The sequence below is a fragment of the Apis mellifera genome, linkage group LG4 (genome assembly GCF_003254395.2).
Source record: "Apis mellifera strain DH4 linkage group LG4, Amel_HAv3.1, whole genome shotgun sequence".
NCBI lineage: Eukaryota > Metazoa > Arthropoda > Insecta > Hymenoptera > Apidae > Apis > Apis mellifera.
Window position 1 is genome coordinate 295,001 of NC_037641.1, and position 18,450 is coordinate 313,450.

General features: G+C 29.8%; 1 protein-coding gene across 2 annotated transcripts in view; it reads right to left on the reverse strand.

The window, feature by feature from the left end:
* LOC411557 (terminal nucleotidyltransferase 5C) overlaps nt 1–18,450 on the reverse strand; it is a 188,029-nt gene that overhangs the window by 74,060 nt on the left and 95,519 nt on the right. Inside the window, exon 1 of one of the 2 annotated variants that reach the window (XM_003249045.4) lies at nt 7,051–7,754. The exons of the other annotated variant lie outside the window; for it this stretch is intronic. The gene's annotated coding sequence lies outside the window, so the exon portion shown is untranslated. Of the gene's footprint in view, nt 1–7,050; nt 7,755–18,450 lie in introns of those variants that run through there. 2 annotated transcript variants of the gene reach the window in all.

An 18,450-nucleotide genomic window follows, 5' to 3' on the forward strand; every position in this document is an offset into this window, starting at 1 on the left:
ATTATTTGAAATTTTTTATTGTCCATTTTCTTGTCCAAACGCAATGTATAATATTACTTTCGATTGTTAACGTTATTAATGTAAATGTATTACATGGTTTTTTTCTCAATCACATATTTCTAGGAAATAAATTATATTGCAATTTACTAACGAAGGATAAATAATTAAGATTTAAGATTTTGGTGATTGAGAAAGTGAAAATAAAATTTATTTAAAATTATTTGAAATTTTTTATAAAGTATTCGTATCATAAAGTTTTGTGAGTGACTTGGTTTAATGAGAAACATGCAACAAAGATAATATTGTTGAATATTAAATATTAAGATATTGATCGTGAATCGAAACTTATCTATTATTAATTTAGTTTATGTTTAAGGTAAAAGAATTGAAAATATAAACTTGAAAATTATCATATAATAAACATGCTATAAATTTTGTAAATCTGGGTTCATTAAATAAACAAATACATTTATAAAATAATAAAAAATGGCTCAAACTTCTTTGAAAAATTTATTATTATGAAGATTTTTGCTAAGAAATTCAAAGAAAGAAGATCGAGTCTCAATGAAAAAATCCTAACCTCAAAATGGACAAAAGAATTTTTTTTCTCAATCACATATTTCTACGAAATAAATTATATTACAATTTGTACTTACAGATTAACGATAAATAATTGTTTAAGGTTTAAGATTTTGGTGATTGAGAAAGTGAAAATAAAATTTATTTAAAATTATTTGAAATTTTTTATAAAGTATTCATATCATAAAATTTTGTGAGTGACTTGGTTTAATGAGAAACATATAGCAAAGATAATGTTAAATATCTTTGACTTCTTTGTTGAATATTAAATATTAAGATATTGATCGTGAATCGAAACTTATCTATTATTAATTTAGTTTATGTTTAATAATGCAGGTAAAAGAATTGAAAATATCGATGAAAATTTGTAAATTATCATATAATAAACATTCTATAAATTTTGTAAGTCTTGGTTCATTAAATAAACAAATACATTTATAAAATAAAATAATAAAAAATGGCTCAAACTTCTTGTTTGAAAAATTTATTATTATGGAGATTTTTGCTAAAAAGTTCAAAAAAAGAAGATCGAGTCTACGATTAGATTTAAATTCAATTCGAGTCTCGATGAAAAAATTCTAACCTCAAAATAGACAAAAAAATGTATCATCATGCAGATTTTTCCTAAAAAGTTCAAAAAAAAATGAGAAGATTGATTTAAATTCGGGATTTAATTCGAATATCAATGAAAAAATTCTAACCTCAAAATAGACAAAGAAATTTATCATCATGCAGATTTTTGTTAAAAAGTTCAAAAAAAAGATGAGATTAAACTACGTTTAGATTAAAGTCTACGATCAGATTGATTTAAATTCGGAATTCAATTCGAGCATCGATGAAAAATTTTTAACCTCAAAATAGACAAAAGAATTTATCATCATGCAAATTTTTGTTAAAAAGTTCAAAAAAAGATGAGGTTAAACTACGTTTAGATTAAAGTCTACGATTAGATTGATTTAAATTCAATTCGAGCATCGATGAAAAAATTCTAACCTCAAAATAGACAAAAGAATTCTACAACTTTCCGGTTGGACTAATGACAAGATATTAAATAAAAATAATTTCAACTCAATCTCTGAAAACTCGATCGATCGTTTCCTTGGCAGCATAAAAAGAATTGCATGAAATCACTGCCCGGTGTGAAGAAAAACGGACGTGAAACGGAAGTTAGTCCGAAGACTTAGCGAGAAGATTGTCAAAGGATTAAAAATAAAGCGTCACAGCTTGTAACCTTCAATGACGACAACGTTGGAAACACGAGAACCCGAGTTAAAGTTAAATACCGAAACGAGAATAATGCGATTTCATAGCGGCGGCGGCGGCGGCGACAGGCCGCGCGAAAGCGCAAAAGTGCACCCATCAGATTATGCTAACGTAGAAAAACAGCCTGTTGCGCGGCGCGCCACGCTATTGTTATCCCCAGCTCGCGTTGCTTTAACACGGTATTCTCGAACGGAATCTTTCGTAATCGTCCCATCGATCGTGCTCCGCCAGTCCAGGCCCGGAGGCAAAATTGAATTGAGATTTGCGAAAGGATATTCTTCGATGTTTAAAAATATGCACGTAATTTTAAGTTTCGTGCGATTTATTCATCTTGTCGATGATTTCTTCAAATTTATTTTACTATTAAATTAAGAAAAATCTTGTTTTCGATTTATAATAATTTGAATATATTTATTTTTCACTTTTTAGATATATATTGATTTATATGTGCCTCGAACTGCATTATCATTTTATTATTATCGTTATTGCATCGTACGTGAAATGAAATAATGTATTTTTTATCAATGCATAAACAGCTACAAATTTATAAATATATTTGTAACATGAAAATGTAACATAATTGCGTTACAATAATGATATATAAGCTATTTATGATTAAAAGTATTCTAGAATTTCTTCTTAAACATTCTTTAGAAATTAATAGTTGTACACTTTGTGGTGTAATTTGAACCTTACGTAACGATGTGATTCACGATGATGAATCAGTTATAAATATATTAATGAAAATTTAAAATAATATTATTGTGATTATTATTCTCTGAATAAATATTTCTCAAGAGAGAATATAGATGGATAGAGGAATAAAAAAATATTTTAAATTTCAAAGAGTTTAAAAACAAAAGTTGCACAAACTGTTTACGCATTATCAAATTCAAATTTAAATTTCGAAATCTTAACGATCGGCCTAATTTCGACCGTTATTCACCCGTGGAGATAATTCATTGACTGCGTAATTAAAGTAACGTGCCAAAACGGGCGAGTTTTTCTCGCTCCGCGACACGTCGCGCCTTAAAAATGAGATATCCGCTTAATATTCCGCTTCTTGCCCCGATCGAACGCACGATACAAACTGAATAATCTTATCTTGGCGTTGCGCGGTCAAAATGGAAAAGCGTGGGATCAAAAAAACGCCACTTTGTCGTTCCATTATTGCGTTCTGCGAGATCCTCTAATGTTGATAAACACGTGTATGTATAATATTGCTCAACGACTACTGGAATTTTGCACGAGTAAAATTTATATTAAGAGAGAATAAAGAAACAATTTAATATTTCGTCTTGACCGTAGATTTTATCATTCGCATATCGTAAAAACTCTCTTGTATTTTTTAATTTTCACGAATTGTTGTTCTTCCAACAATGAAAAAATATGTTTAAATAAGATAAAAATAATAAAATTTCATTTTTTACAAATATTATATTATTATTGTAATTTTTAATTTATCGATCTTTAATATTTTTTTATTATTTAACGATCAATTTATTTTATTTTTATAGATATTGATAAAATTTTTTATATAAATAATCATAAATAAAAATAGATAATAATAAGAAGATGGAAAAAATTGTATATATATAATATGTGATCGATGAATATAAAATAGAGCAGAATAGAAAAAAGATTAATTCTTTTTATAATATTAAAATTATACGTTTTGCACAAATATATTTTAAATAAATAAGAAACAGCTTGTATTATTTGTATGTGCTTATATTTATTCTAAAAAGTTTCATAAAACAGTCATTTTTAATTACAGATTAACATTGTTTTTGTTACAAATGAATAAAAATTTATGTATAAAAGTTTTGTAAATCAAGTTTAAAAATTATATTGTATTGAAATAAAATAATGGAGTAATGCTATTATTGTACATCTACTATGTAAAATATATTAATAAATGTATATGCAAGATTGAAGTAAATAAGATATTATTAAATTGAGAAAAAAATTTTTATCTTTTTTAAAAGCTATATTATATAATTTTATATAATACAATGAATTTATTTCATAGTATCTAAAATAATATTTTTTTCTAACATATATTTATAAATTATCATAAAATTTTATAATAATTAAAGAGAATTGCTAAAAAAAAATCTAAATAAAATGGAAAAGTTAAAAAATTTTTAATCTTTTTCATAATTTTTCACAAAAATTCAATAAATTCATATTTCTTGTATTCTTTATATACGTAAAATTAAAAGTCTTTTGGGAAGCGTCGTGTTATATCAATAAGATGTTCCATTTTCTCCAAGATTAGATTCCTTATTAAAAATAGATTCGCATGAATCACTATTCAGCTTGCACAAATTCGTCACTTTGAAGTTAATAAAATGAAATAGTGGGGACAAACGGGGAAGTGAGTGCGGAGCGAGCACCACTCGAACGTTTTATTGCGTGGCACTCTTTGTTCCAGCTGAAAGTAGCGTTTATTGCGCCAAGGACGTACGTATATACTTTCACGTTAGATTGAATATAGAACTCGTTGCATGGTTCGTGAAACTTGCAATAGGAAAAGATGAAAATCGTCGATTAGATAACCAAAAATTAACATTACCAATTTCTTTATTGATCAATAAACCGATAAAATAAGCTTTAACATTGCACAAATATCAAAAAATTTCTTGGAATTTGTATTAAATAAAATTGAAATAATGTAACAATAATCACGTTTTGATATAAATTTTTTTTTTTTGGAAAAATGTAGAAAAAAAGTTACTCGTTAAATCGATCGAAAATTATTTATTTTTGAAAATTTTTATTTTTTTATAACGTGAAATACTCGAAATCTTTTAAAATCTAAAATCCGATGGAGTTTTTTCATTCTGTTACAAGTTGTTCTAAAACGAATTTAAAATAAGCAAACGATTTAACGATTTATTTCAATGAACTTTAAAATCGAGGAATATTTTAAAGATGCCAACGTAATGCGAATTCCTACGCCTTGCTTCTTGTAAATTTTGCAGATGAACGAAGAGGATGACGAGTATGATGCTATTTTGAATTATATTAATATGCAAATTTATCAATCGTGAATGTACATTGATCATTTCTTTTGCATTTTATATGTACGTACATAATAGATAATTTATATAATATTTATAGGATATTTTAAATTTTTAGCATTAAAAAATTAAAAAGTTTATTAAAAAAGAATTTATATATATATATATCCAAATATTTCCTTCTTTTAAACAAATATTCGTTTTAATATAAATTAGATATAATTCACAATTTTATTTAAATAAATCAATCACGTATATTTAATTTGTTTAAGGACGTTGACTTTATTGTTAGAACTGAAGCAAAACCAAAATAATGAAAATTGAAATAATCATTTATTGCAAAACTAGAAAGTAAAAATTTTGAATCTCGATCTGTAATTTTATTCTGTAATTAAATTTTATATTTTTAGCTATCAACTTTGATCAATCAATTTGCTTTTTGTTTATAAATTTTGTTTATAAATATTGCTTTTTATTATTATATATATCATGTTTAAAAGCAATCAAATAAATGTTTTTATCTGTTATTTAATTGTCGAATAAATTATGCAACTAATTGGTAATTACTTAAGATAACATGTATGAATTATAATTGCAAAAGATTGCATGTAACGAAAAAAATAAAAATATGCAAAATTATATTTTTTTAAATGATAAAAGACAGAAAGAAAAAATTTTATTATGCTATTGTGATAAAAAAAAAACAATATTTCAAAACTCGGAAATAATTCAAAAAATTCATTTTTGTTAAATTCTTACGCGACAATTTGTATTTACTTTTTATAATCTATAAAAAATTATAAGAATTATATAGCTATTTTTATACAAATAATTTTCGCTAATAAAAAAGAAAGTCACCTTCAAATTTTTCAAAACATCTTCACGTAAACTATTTGTATCTGAATAAAACATCTTTTTATTTATTCTTTATAATTTTAAATTTAAAATTTAATTCATTTATATAGTTGATATTTTGTATACAAAATTAAAAATTATGCTTACAAATATGGCGAAACATGATAAACAGGATGCGGTAAGATTTAACGTGCAAGATATAATCGATCCTATTATCACGACTGAAAGATTTTATTCGACACGCCTCTTACACTATTCCATGTGTAATTGCGTTTGGACTAGTCATCGGTGAATTATACCCACACACTGGTACTTTTTCACTTGCAAGAAGATCGAGCAGTCCTTGACCTTGGTTAATTTGAAAATCGCTTGAACGCGAATTATACGAATGCAAACATCAGAAACGTGAATAATAATTTCGATCGAAGAAGAAAATAATAATCAATAATCTATCGTAACATAGTCGATTTATCGAAAGTTTAAGTGAAACTGAATTTTGATGATAATATTAATTTTTCATTAATTTTGCATTGAAAATGAAAATTTACGGTAAGAGATTCCGACAAGAGATTCTTTCGTGAAGGTAATTAAATGTAAATGTAGGAAAAGTATACTTATATATACATGATCAAGTGACGAGAACAAGTTTCGTAATACGTATAATGAAAACAAATATATAATTCTGACATAAATATTGACATAAAGCGATGAAAAGTCGAGTGTATCGTTTGACCCCGGTAGAAGTCAGTGTTCGACACTCCTTGTTTCGCTCTGTGGAATGACGAGCGGCAAAAAAAAAAAAATCTATCTACGGTCGCAGCGAAAGGAAGAAAAGGACTTAGGAAAGGTCACGCGCCTGCGCGTGCAATGTATGCCTGGAAAGAGCGCGGCTGTTCGTATATCCGCGTTCATGGACATACGTGCGACTGTTTTCAAAACACGGTCGGTAAAGTAGACATGTGAGATACGTCAACCGTCGAGGGGGGAAAAAAAAAAGCGGGCAAAGAGCGGGACTCGTTCAAAATTCCATGAACTCGACATCAACACGACGAGTACACGACATCGAAATACCGCCGATAGCGCAATTTTCTAGAATCGTCGGTCGCGCGACACACGAGCACCGGATACTATTTACAAATTCTCGGTTATTTTCCTAGCCCGTTCTCGAATCAGGTTAGGTCGATGACGGTAACCTGAATGTCGTATTTGAATCGGATCACCGGGCCTCGTGATCGATACGTTCGAACGGAATAAATTGTTTTCGTGTGCTACCATATGGAGCTACGAACGAGCTATATCGTACGTTCTATATTAGGGCAATACTCACATCTTGTAAGAGCCTCTTCGTGTTGTCGTCGGGGCGCAGTGACACAGCACGTCTCACCGATGTTCACCGATATCAAAGCACGCTTAACATGTATCCGATCCGAGCGTTCTCCCGTCCACTTAGCGTGCAGGGATACGATGCGTTTCTGAGTACTTTTGCATATACTCTCGTTGTCCGGCACCACACGTGACGTTTTTAATCGGCAATAACGCGGAGAGGAGAAACGATAAAAAGTGAGCCTCTATGAAGTTTCTCGTGATTAGTCTCACGTTCGACCGATCGTGCGCACTGTGTGGATCGTCACCAATAGACGCGCTGCTTTTACGATATTTCAGCGGGATCACCAAAAAAAAAAAGAACTTGTTTGCTCGATCGATGAAACGTGGCTGCCCGTCGTCGTTGACGGGCAGACAGGCGAACAAAAAATTGAGAACGAGTTAAAATCGAAGTTCCTGTTTCTGATCGATTCCGATCTTCCGAACCACCGTCGTAATAAACCGCTTTGTCGTTTGCTTTCACAGCAGAGATGGTAAACACACAAGAATAAACGTGGGATGATACGAATGACAAACGTATTGTTTTCAACTATGACGGAACGCGAGGAAAAACTTTCGAGTACAACGTCGGGTTACACGTCGACGACACCTTAAGTCGCCGCGGCGAACCAATTGACACTGACAACCGCGTTCAACTCGAGCGCGCACGCACTCTACTTTCCCCCACTCTTTTCATCTACTCTCTAACTATAGATACCTATCCCCTCCACATCTAACCGCGCTCTATCTCGTATTGTTCGTAGACGTCCATACTGCTCTTCCCTTCGAAACAGCGCTTCCACACACTCCTAGGTAAACGATTCAACTCGGATTTTGACGTATGTGCACACGCGTTACGTGCATAATAAAAAGCCTAAAGAATGCCGGCCGGCGAAATGACAGTTTACATAAGATGTGTCGTTATATTTTTAAGTTTATGAAAGCAAATTTTTACATCAAAAATATTTTTGACGATATATATATATATCATTATTTAGACTTTAATTTTGTTTCAATTTTTGATTGAATCGAAAGTATTTGTTTAAAAAAAAATAGATAAAAGATATAAAAATTCCAAATATATCCAAAGAATAAACAAAATGATACGTTTTATAACATTACACAAGAGTTTTTTCGATCCTATAAATATACGCCAGAGTTTCGTAGAGAGCGTCGCACGCTTCGCGAACATGAACGGGCATATTTATATGTATTATAAATTGCACAATTCTTATCTCTGGTCGTGATTGTCGCCGTAATTGCATAATAACGCCAACGATTTCCACCGATAAAATAGAATGTCGATACATACATCTGCTCGATATTATTTTTCGTTGGCAAAAAAAATCCTCGCGATATATTTTCTATCCACCGACGATCAGTTTCCGGTGGCCGTCGAGTGTATGTACGTGCACGCACGCACTCACACACTCGCGTCCAACATTTCCAACGACTTCTAGAATCAGCTTACCGTGCTTTATAGACGCCTGCGTCTACGAACACACGGTAGAGCACGGGATCGTCCTACTACAATCAGTTGAATATTTCCACATCGACGATGAAACTTTTCAAGAGTTGTTGCCCTACTTTTTCCCCCTCGATTCCTACCTGGTTAGGAATTTTCTACCAGCTGCTCTTTTCTATCGCTTCCGTTATCGTTGTTATCGTTCACATGGAAAGAAATCCGAGACCAAGGCGATGCCGGAAAAGGAAGACGATAATTAATACAATTAATAGACGCAACGTGGAAGAAGAGACGACATTCTCCAGTATACATATATATACACTGTACATTGCATATACAATATAACACACTTTTGCAAGATTATTGCACACGCACGAATTAGATTGGCGGCAACAGGATCAGCGAACGTTCTAATTCCCTCGTAACGCTCGTATGTACATATATTTCCCTTTTTTCGCGCAATGCATGCATAATATATTTTCGTAATATCTATGCATGATATACGATATCAGAAGCCGTTTATCAGAATTTAAACCTACGCGTGTTCCTTGCAATTTCACTATCACTAGCGGTATGTATAATATAGAGAGAAGGGAAAATGGAAAGAAAAAAAAAAAAATAATAATAATAATAATAACGTGAGAGTATTCACCATTTGCGTTTAATTAGTTGGCACGGGAATTGGGTGAAATCGACGTGCCTCGCAATCGGAATCGAACGGTGAGGTTTATAGTTTCGGTTTTAAGTAATAGTTTTTGCACAAATTTACAAAAGTTTGCATATTTTTATACGCATCGAGTTTTAAAAAAAAAATTGTAATTTTATAAATATACATCTTTTGTGACGAGAAGAAGAGAAGAGAAGATCAAATCGAGTAATTACTGTTTATTTTTATTATTAAATGAATATTTCGTTATAACAAAAATAAAAAAAAATACTCCTTTGGCTTACATTAATTTATTAATTTATTAATAATACTCGTTAATAAATTTTGTTATTGATGACGTTAATAAGCTATTTTCTTTTTTTAAGTTTAAAGATAAAGATGATAAAATTGATATAGAAGATAATTTCTGTATAAAGGAAAGAAAGAAAGAAAAAAAAGTGAATTGACGAAGTTCCAAAGGCACTTTTAGGTCAAACAGTTATCACAGGTTATTGACTTTGCTTTAGATCGTTACTTTCACGTCATAGTATTGGTCTACGGTGCTTTTAAATGGAAGTTGCGGTTTATCTATTCTCGGATGCGCTACATGTCATTCATCGATGTTCGCATAAGAATTCGCGCGTTTTGAATACCTCGACTTTTGCAACCAAACGAGGGAAAAATAAAAATAAGAGAAAAAAAAAACAATTTTTTCCAATATTTTTATCAGTTTTGTTATTATTATTAATTTCACGATCAATTCAAACTATTTAATTTTGTCAACATTTTAAAATTATATCGGATGAAAAATATTTTTATATTTACGTTTGACTCGCTAAAAAATTGAAGAGTCAAATTTTCTTAATAATTTATTGCAATTATAAATCTATTAAAATAACGAATGTACTTTTTCATTTCTAAGTTGATAATTTTGTTATTCGTTTCTTAAGTCGTATTCAAAGGATAAAAATTTTATAAATTTTGGTTCAATTTCTTGAAGAATTTAGTTACTTTCGGATCTTTGATTTGAATTTAGTGAACGAGTTATTCGTGTTCTCAATAATAAAGAGAGAGAAAAAAAAAAGATATATAACAAGATGAATTATGAATATTTATGTTTGATGCATGCGATTGCTTACATTTGTTCGTAATTCGAAATTTATTTCTTTTTTTTTTGTCGATTTGAAATTTTTTTCATTTTTTTTTTAAATAAAAATTCGAAAGTTTTATCCTTGTATCACGATGTAATTTCTTTTCCATATGTCTTTTATGAGATAATGTAATTGAAAAATATCATATACGTAATTGCATCGAGATATGGAATAACAAAAGTGAACAAAAGAATTATCGTAAAATAAATTCTTAATAAAATCGACGAAATACACGAACGATTATTAACTTTAATCTTCCGGACAAAATGAGAGAAATAAAAAAGAAAAAACAAAAATATAGGCAAGATATGAAACAGAGAGAAAGATTTTCGCTCGAAACGGCAACAATATGTTGCGAGAGGACGCACGAGCAACGTGCCAACACAATGAAAGAGCAACGAGTGGCGGAGCATCGTGCGCCCGGCCAACAGGGGCGAGTGAAGGTGTCGGTGACGTAATACGCGCAACCGCCGATATACAGGAACAGAGAAGTGGGGTTGCTCGTGATGGTAAAGGTGGGCCGCATAGTGGAGGGCCGGTTGTCGCACAAACAGGCAAAGTGGGGAGAGAGTGCATCGAGCTCGCGCAAGCGCAACGGCGCGCAACGCTGCGCTGTGCCGTGTTGCGCAGTCGCCACGGCGACCGTCAAGGACGTTTATGTTCACCGCGCTGCGGCTAACAAACATTGGATAGGGACGAAAAACAATGGTTGGGAATTGGTCAAATAATTCAAAATATTTCGCATTGAAACAGTTACGATATATATCGGATTATAACATATTTATCGAAATAATTTAGAAAGTTGATCGATCCAACGATACGATACAATTGCTCGCAAACATGTTAAAACGAGAAATCACGTAAATGATTTTATCGCGTGCAAGAAGAATATTAATCTTTTGTCGTTACACAAATTAAATTGCTCGTGTATCTCGTTTAAACGTAAAAACGTTTACGTTTCAGAAAATTAATCGAGAAGGATTCTAAAATATATTATGGAATAAAAAAATTCAGTTTTAAGCTTGATTTTCATGTTGGAAAGTAAAGATGGTAAAGATTTTATATATATAGGAATTATTACATAAACATCTGGGAAAGAGACGTACTGGTTATACGTTTTAGGAAATAGATAGTTGTAAAAGTTTTAAATCTTTTTTTTTTCTTAGACTACGTCCATCGTGATCGATGTACAGCTATTTGCAATGCGAATCGTGATCCATAGACCATAACGCTATATAACTTAATATCATTTTATTCTCAATAAAAAATAAAATTTACAATATTGCTTTGGAAATAACTTTTATCCTTTTACAAATCCCCAGGTTTTAAGAACCTCCTTTCGCGCATTCTATTAAAAATTCCGTGAATCGACTCGTGGAAAGAAACGCTGTACAAATTGGTAAATTAAATGAAAAAAAAAAAATCTAAAAAGAAAAGAAAAAAAAATGAAATTAATTAGATATAACGAGAAAAGAAAGGGAACGAGTTGGATGTAAAATATACGTGCGTGGGAGAGAGAGAGAGAGAGAGAGAGATGTGATCAGACTTACCGTGCAAGCGTACGAGTAAGAGGGAGAGCGATCGAGCGCGAGAGAGAAACGAAGAGACAGAGAAAGCAACGATGCCAGACAGAGACTAAATACTAGACTAGTGACTGCGAGAAGGAATGGCCGCGCGAAAGGGAGAGGAAGATGGATAGATAGTGAAAGAGTGCCTTCTGTCTGCTGCACCCGCGAATCGACGAATTCGAGCCACTCGATCGGCCTCGAGCGGCCTTGGATATATTGCGGCCGGTGTACAGGGCGGAGCGAGATCGTTTTCCACGGTATTTCCACTCTTGAAACACGTTTCCGTCTCTTAACCAAATGAATCGAGCGTTTTGCGCCAACTTGTCCCCTCACGTCTACCAATCATTCATTTCTGGCCGATGATGTAACTGCAATTGAACCACTTTTTACAATTCATATTTTATAATATTTCATCAGTGTTTTAAAGCTTCTCTCTTATCTATATCGTCGAATTAAAAATTTTATTCATAACAATTGCGTTACGATTTTTATATCGATATTTTTATATATTTTCTGTTTTATTTCTCAATATCGACGATTTAGGGAAGGCATGCGCGGTAAATTTTTCAATCGACGATTTAATTAATAGCGGCAAACCGCGGTGTATTAGAAAGTATTCGGATTGATCGTGCACAAATAAATATGTACGATCGAACGTGCCTTCGGCGACGTGCAATCTCAAAATCCTTACGAAGCCGGTCTCACCGGAGTCAACTTTTACTTCGTTAGGAAAGTCCGGTGTCTCATTCAAGGCCATCGGGTTATCGATCAAAGCCGCGAGCAAAGCCTTTAATAATACGAAAAACCGATCCCTTTCATCAAGCGAATCGCTTGAAATTGTAACACAATATGCGTCGCGGTTTCTCGCGCGCAACAATGCGCTGTTTCATTGTACCCACCCGTTCCTGCGCCGCTAAAATTTAATAATAACTCTTACGGATTACGTGCTAATTTAACGCTTTACAATTAATATTGTTCTTTTATTCTATTTTAGAATGCAAAATACACGCGTGCACGTACAGAGAGAGGAATTTTTTTCTTCCCTCACCCACTGACTTAACGACCAACAGCGGATTGGAAAAAAAGTTTTGCATAATGTATAACTACGGCAGCTTGTGCGGTTATACACGGATATAGATGCAAGACCGGGTAAATCAATGACCCGCGTTATACTTGATCGAATGCGTTTCACCATCTACGCCGTTTCTCCTTCCACAACAAACACGCTTTTATCTATCCATATCCTTTTGTTGTCCACAATCTCTCTTTCACGTGTATATATATATATATATAATCGTGGTTACAATTCGTCGAGGAAAAGTGTAGCGATTGAAAAGTCAATCGAGTTGAACCACGATCGATCCATCCGATTAATTCATCGGAGAAGGTATAAGAAAAGTATAACTAAAATTTTAATTCGAAAATATCGATGCGAGTTAAAGGTCCCCGTTACGGCTCGATCTAATCTTGCGTAACCGGTGCTGCACATCATTCGCAACGATTTAATCGGTGATAAGAGGCGAACCAGTGTGCCTCAGTATTTTCAGCTGCAACTTTTTCTTTCTGTTTATCTTTTTTTTCGAATCGTCGCTGCTATCGCGAAACAGATGTTCGCTCGGCTCTTGCATAATCCGGCACAATTACGCACGTTAATAACAACAAGTTCGATACAATAGAGAGAGATGAACGTTGGAGCGAGAGAGTGCTATTGGAGATAAATCGCTCGTCGGGCAGGAAAAATCCGATCGGATCGTAATCGATTCAAGTTTTTCAGACACAGTTTTTACACAGTATTATTTCGTGATAAGTATAGTATTTGTTATTATAAATGATTAAAACGAGAAAATTATTTTTCGTGTTAAAATAAAAACGTAAGGAAGATTAGAATAGTCAAAAGAATTTTAATTTTGAAATAGAAGGAAAAAAAGAAAACAAATTGTAACATATAGTATAATTTATAATTGTTTGCAAGTTTTGAAAGCATGTTTCTTTATGATTAAAGTTGTAATAAAAGAAATTATTTTTCATATTAAAATAAAAACGTAAGGAAGATAGTCAAAAGAATTTTGAATATTGAAATAGAAGGAAAAAAAGATTTTTTTGAAAATATATTGTAACATATAGTATAATTTATAATTGTTTACAGACTTATGAAAGCATTATTTTAATGTTTCTTTCTGATTAAAGTTGTGATAAAAGAAATCAAATTAAAAAATAGAAGTACAAACATCTTTTTTCTTTTAAATAATTCTGTTATTATAAATGATAAAATGAGAAAATTATTTTTCATATTAAAATAAAAACGTAAGGAAAATAATCAAAAGAATTTTGAATATTGAAATAGAAGAAAAAAAGAAAACATATTGTAACATATAGTATAATTTATAATTGTTTGCAAGTTTATGAAAGCATGTTTCTTTATGATTAAAGTTGTGATAAAAGAAATTATTTTTCATATTAATATAATATAAAATAAAAACGTAAGGAAGATAGTCAAAAGAATTTTGAATATTGAAATAGAAGAAAAAAAAGATTTTTTTGAAAATATATTGTAACATATAGTATAATTTATAATTGTTTACAGACTTATGAAAGCATTATTTTAATGTTTCTTTCTCATTAAAGTTGTGATAAAAGAAATTATTTTTCATATTAAAATAAAAACGTAAGGAAGAGAGTCAAAAGAATTTTAATTTTGAATATTGAAATAGAAGGAAAAAAAGATTTTTTTGAAAATCTTAATACATTGTAACATATAGTATAATTTATAATTGTTTGCAAACTTATGAAAACATTAATGTTTCTTTCTGATTAAAGTTGTGATAAAAGAAATTAAAAAATAGAAATGCAAACATCTTTTTTCTTTTAAATAATTCTGTTATTATAAATGATAAAAACGAGAAAATTATTTTTCATGTTAAAATAAAAACGTAAGGAAGATTAGAATAGTCAAAAGAATTTTGAATATTGAAATAGAAGGAAAAAAAGAAAACACATTGTAACATATAATATAATTTATAATTGTTTGCAAGCTTATGAAAGCATTAATGTTTCTTTCTGATTAAAGTTGTGATAAAAGAAATTAAAAAATAGAAATGCAAACATCTTTTTTCTTTTAAATAGTTCTGTTATTATAAATGATAAAACGAGAAAATTATTTTTCATGTTAAAATAAAAAGGAAGGTTAGAATAGTAAGGAAGATTAGAATAGTCAAAAGAATTTTAATTCTGAATATTGAAATAAAAGGAAAAAAAGATTTTTTTGAAAATTTTAATACATTGTAACATATAGTGTAATTTATAATTGTTTACAGGCTTATGAAAGCATTATTTTAATGTTTCTTTCTGTTTAATTTATTAAAGTTGTGATAAAAGAAATTATTTTTCATGTTAATAAAAATGTAAAGAAGATTAGAATAGTCAAAAGAATTTTGAATATTAGAAATAGAAGGAAAAAAAGAAAACACATTGTAACATATATTATAATTTATAATTGTTTGCAAGCTTATGAAAGCATTAATGTTTCTTTCTGATTAAAGTTGTGATAAAAGAAATTAAAAAATAAAAGTGCAAACATCTTTTTTCTTTTAAATAGTTTTTTTTACTTTTATTTTTTTTATTTTTTTTACTTTGAACCAAAGCTGGAGCACGCATTATCACCTAATGCCTTCTAGTATCTCATTAATTAAGACAGAATTCTAATTAATTCTTATGCTTCGCATCCTAAGAGTGTTTAATTATCTAAACCTGTTCTACACTATTAACAATCTTTGACTAATTATTTGCCAATTAACTTGGACGACGTCCTATTGATAAACAGTAGCAATCACTTTCCTCAAACTATCCACTTTTCACAAGTTTTAATATCAAATATTTTATAATAATAATAATTTCGTGAACTCTGTTTGAGCTTCGTTAAAAGTTCATTGTTAAAATAATAACTAAAATTATATCTATAATTTTGTCAGAGAGAAAAAATTCTGTAAATATAAACTGTCCACACTTTAAATCACTTTAAATAAATTGAAATAAATGGAAGAAGAAGATATTAAAAATTTTGTCATTTATTAATAAAAAAGGAAAATTATTAAATATATAATTGGCAAAGATTGGACAGATGTTCGTTGTTTCTCGTCTCGAAGAGGGAGCTTGTTTTTCAATCAAAAGAGACCACTGTCCGCTTGAAATTCGGCCTCGTTGAAAATAACGATCTCGATTGATTCACTTTCTACCAGTGGTCAATCATTCGTTCTCGTTAAAAAAGATAAATCGACATCGATTTTAACGTCTTACCTGGCCAATAATTTGACCGTATCCTTCCTCGTGATAGCAACGTGGAGAGATTTTTCATTACTTTTTCGATCGTATCATTCGAAACATTTATGATGAGAGAAGCAAACGAGGTTAATATAATTTCGATCTCGAGATCGAGTAACAAGTATATCATTTCTCGATTCCGACACGTCGGTTAAATATCGTTAACGCTGTCATAAATATCGGTTATTAAAGCAAGATTTAAATCTTTATTGCTCGTGGATTGACGTTTAAAAGAGAATTTTTCTTTCCACACTTTTCGCATTTCATTTTTACCCTATTTTAATTAGAATATCGTGATTTTTTTATATTTCAATAAATTAACGCATTTCGAGCTAATATCTATTGTGTTGTTTAATTAATAAATTATTATACGACGCGTAAGGCAATGTTTAATCTTTTTTTTAGCAAGGAAACTTGCGATTATAAATCATAATACTTGTATAATTTTATATTCTCACGTTACGTTAATTAAAACTTACATGTTTATTTTAATTGCATTCCCTGTATAATATTCTTATTCTTATTATTATTATTATTATTATTATTATTATTATACCCTTGAGGTGTACATCGCGTGTCTTAAATATATATATATATATTTAATTCCGTTTTTATTTCGAAACATAAAATAAATATTTCCTATTGCGCGAAACTCTCGCTATATAATCTATCTAATCATAACACTGTGAATTATTATATATCGAATGAAAGAAAAAAAAAGAAAGGAAAGAAAAAGCAATTATTTACCGGTCATACGCGATTAATAAATTGTAAAAATGATTAAAAACACGGATAACGACGATGTCGTTAATAAACTACAAATAATGAATTGTATAAATAAAATAGCAATCGTAATTTAATTAATAAGAATTATTAAATTATTTTTCAAATGATGATCAAAATAATTTTTAATTCGTAATCATACTTTTATCATCAAATCCATCACGATTTATCAGCTTGAAAGAAAAAAGGATTGATTTGATAATTAATAGAAATAGGAATTTATTTACTCTTGGCATCTCTCTCTTAGAAATTCTGTCCATTCTCTTTAAATCGACAAGTCGATTATATGTCGACAAGAGAAATTCCAACAGAATTTTAGAACAGAACGATCGGTGGAAAAATCTTTGAATTCCGTGCAGGAAGATGAAAGGGATAGCGTTTGGCAAGAAAGATTAATTCTTTCTTTCGAGCGTATAAAAATAAGAATTCTATGCGTGGCGCAATAAAGTATTGCGGTTCCATTCAGCTCGTAACTTGTAATAAAATTGAAGGTATCGTGGTGGTCAGTCGAACAATTGAGGAGAACGTGTTACTCGTCATATATATTTGTGGTCAAAGTGAAAATTGATGTTGCCACGTTGCTTTTTTATTTTTGGATAGTACTTTTTCAAAACTTTTTCTTAAAAGAGAATGACTCTCTATTGTAAAGTATAAAATAATTTTTAAAAATGAGAGTTTGGAGTAAAAGTTTCAAAAATGGAATTTTCATTGATTTATCTTATATTTTCATTAATTTACTTTCTTCCCTTTTCTTTCGTTTAATTGAATTGAATTGAATAGTTTCAGGAAAAAAAAATTACTTCACAAATTCAATATCATTGATAATCAAAAATGTATTTGATATTCGAATATTATTAAACTATTTATGATTTAATATAATTAATTTTTTGAGCAATTGGACAAATTGGATATTTTCTAAAATAGTATTAAAATTTTTATAAAATTATTAGTCCAGAAGATTTGGATTCAAACTTTGAGATTCATTCTTTGAGATACAAATCTATTATCTTATTTCTAAATAATTTAAATAAAATAAAATAAATTTTATAAAAATAATAATAAAAATAATAATAAATTTTCTTCAACATTTCTATAGAAATTTATTGATATTTCTATAAATAATTCCTTCTATAGAAAAAGTCTAAGAGCAGATGATTTTGACAGAAATTCAGTAAGATCGTTTTCCATTTCGAATATAAATTATCTAATTTGAAACAAATTTTTACAAATATTAATTACATATCAAATTGTATGAAATTTAAAACATTTTTTTATATTATCAATTATTTGATAGATATTTAATATTTTGTATATTATTTAGGGATTTTTTCAGGAATAATGCGAAGAAAAAGTGAATTCAAGGATAAATAAATTATATTTTTTATTAAATTTCTGAATACAGTTTCTTTGATGATGGCAAAGAATCTTTGGTATC